The 2,792-nt window shown below is 40.5% G+C and overlaps 1 long non-coding RNA gene across 1 annotated transcript; it reads left to right on the top strand.

The window, feature by feature from the left end:
* The first annotated feature begins 273 nt into the window (after window positions 1–273).
* On the top strand, window positions 274–1,009 carry LOC123460616. The gene is made up of 2 exons (XR_006637129.1): window positions 274–347; window positions 698–1,009. It is a non-coding gene; the product is annotated as an uncharacterized LOC123460616 (long non-coding RNA).
* Window positions 1,010–2,792: the final 1,783 nt, after the last annotated feature.

The raw sequence follows: 2,792 nt of genomic DNA, 5'->3' as shown, positions 1-2,792 counted from the left end.
AAGACATGCTCATATCCACAGGAAGATTTCACAGATTCTCAGAATTGAACAATAATGTACTACCTCTTTAATTCCTGGTACTCCAGAGAAAGTAATGGGAAAAATGCAGCAGGACTTTGCTTTCAAGATTGCTTCACGTACACAGAACAGCAGACACAGTGTCCACACAGTAATCGAGTTAGTAAGTATGCTGCACCTAGCGCAACATGTGACCTGCAGTAGATAGTTAACAAAGAATAGTTTTTACTGATCATTTATTCATTTGGTAGGCATGAATGAGAACCTTGTGTTCAGAACTGCAAAGGAACAAACCAAGTGTATTACCCTCTCTTTGACACCTCAAAAAGGTATGTTAAAAATATTGCAGTGCATTGAGAGAAATGTGGAAGCAGAGGGGATATTGATTCCCTCATGGGGTCAAGGGGGAGAGAGTTTACACAGGAGATAACATTTGAGTTACTTCATGAAGTTGGATAAACTGGACTATCTGAAGTGCGTGAGGAAAAGGGAAGTCTGTCTTTGGAGGGCATTTTGGGAGTATATGCCAGCATAGACAAATACTCTGGGAAGTTAGAAGTTTTGTAGAGTTTCTGGAATGACCAGGCATTTTTAGTACTGTTGAGAAAGTACACAAAGATATTGCTGAGAGGCAAAGAAACTTGTGTCCATAACAAAATGTTTTTACTTTATACTGCAGCCACAGGATGCCGGTGGGGTTTGGCAGGAGAATGTGAAAGAGCTCACCTATGCCTCTGCTTTCCCACCACTATGACTAGCAGTGATGATCTGGAGTTGCATGGTCGTCCTCTCTTCAATCCCAGCAGATTGCTCCCGCTGAACACAGCTCTTCCCAAGATGTCCGAGGAGCTCCATGCTTGCTCACCCTCTGGCCCCATGCTGAGAGCAGAGTGGAGCTTTGTCATTTCAGAGTAGTAAGCCATATCCAGCAGCTGGCTCTGAAATCAATTCCATAACCAAGTCCAAATTAAAGAACCAGACTTTTTGCGCATGAGTGTTTTTATGTGTATGTGTGCACATGTGCTGCAAATGTGCATGCACATACATGTGGAGGCCAGAGATCAATAGCAGTTATTTTCCACAATCCCTACTTTTTCTGTGACACAGGATGTATCACTAAACCCAGAGCTCACTGATTTGGCTAGACTAGCTTGTTGGTGAACTCCAGGAATTCTCTGTCTCTACCTTCCCACATCTGAGGTTCCAGTCAAATACCACCACACCCAACATTTATGTGGGCTTAGGACATCTGAAATGAGGTTTTCATGCTTTTGTAGCAAGAGCCATTTCTCCAGACCAAATTCTGATTTTTCTTTAAGGTTAAAATTCACTCTTCTCTAGTTAAAAATCTTCGATCACTGTGATCCTCACTGTGGTCCTAACTTGGCCCTCAATCACTCTACTGCATGTCATTCAGCATCATTCATGGCTTGAGCACCTGAATGACATATTAGGCCTGGCTGTCAAGACTCAGTCCCTGCACTGCTTCCTCCACAGACCAACAGAGTGAGAGCAGGAGTCTAAAGATTATTCATTAGAACAATCTTTCAGGAGGCTGAGAGATACTTTCTTGCCAAGTTCAAACCAGAGACAGGTGATAAAATGAAGATTAAATCAATGCCTATGTTTGGATTAGATCAAAGGTTTTTTATGACTAAAAATTGTCTATTTGTTTTGGTGATTTTATATTCTCTATCTGTCAAATTAGATGGCTGGACAAGGTGACTGGTGAGGAGCTTCTTCCCCAGAATGTAAGGCATGTGCAGCTATTTAATTTGAGGATATGAAAATAGACAGCCCATGCTCTTGACTTTATGCAACATCAAGAAGTGGCCAAAGCCAGCAGAATATGACTCCTGAACCTTCTGCCATGCAGCCAACTGGGTCAATGCAGCACAGAGAAATAGCATGAACTGTGAGGACAGGAAAATTACATGTCACCTGAGAAATGAAGGCAATAAGTATAAGTCACCAAGAGCAGATTTTTCTCATTCAATATTTTGGTTCATAAGAGAAAGGAAAAGAAACATGGAGGGAGGAAGAGGAGCAGAGAAAGGGAAGGAAGAGAGAAAGAGAAGAGATGGATGGAAGAGAAATATCAAGGAATGGAGCATGAGATTGGATGTTTAGGCTGCCAAAAGACAGGAATATTAGTCAAGACCCAAATTCCTTAGGTGTGTTGATAGAATTTAACATTGAATTTGCTTCAGTAGTTTCATAAATTTCAAACATTGTGCACCAAATAAAACTTAGTAGCTTCTACTTTTACTTATTGTTCTAAACATTTTATGGGTAGGTTTCCATCCTTACAACGTGCTTATACCTTCAGAGCACACTGTTTGTGTCAGTTCATTGGTACTGCTATAGCAAATCATTACACATTAATGTCCTAAAAGATCATAGATTTATGCTGCTATTGTTCTGGAGGTCAAAAGTCTGAAATGAGTTTAATAATTAAACTGTAATTGTAATCAAAGGGTTTTCCTCAGCTTTGTGAGTCATCCTAACAAATTGTGAAATCTGAGGGGCAGCATGAAAGCGTCACCTGATGTGAGGGTACTCTGCTGTGACTGAGTCACTTAAATGATGCTTTATGTACTAGCTCCGGTTTGTTAGGCTGGACATGAATTACATTACAGTCGTTTATGCCAACATATTCTCCATCTTCAGATACATAACTTATTATTATCTGTAAAGATCTCTTTCCATGTAAAGGAATGTAGCTGCAAGTGGACTTCTTTGAGGAAGGCATTATTCTACTTTCCACCCAGATT

The sequence above is a fragment of the Jaculus jaculus genome, chromosome 5 (assembly GCF_020740685.1).
Source record: "Jaculus jaculus isolate mJacJac1 chromosome 5, mJacJac1.mat.Y.cur, whole genome shotgun sequence".
Classification (NCBI taxonomy): Eukaryota; Metazoa; Chordata; class Mammalia; order Rodentia; family Dipodidae; genus Jaculus; species Jaculus jaculus.
The sequence above is the reverse complement of the archived record's forward strand: the minus strand, read 5'-3'. Positions and strand labels throughout refer to the sequence as shown.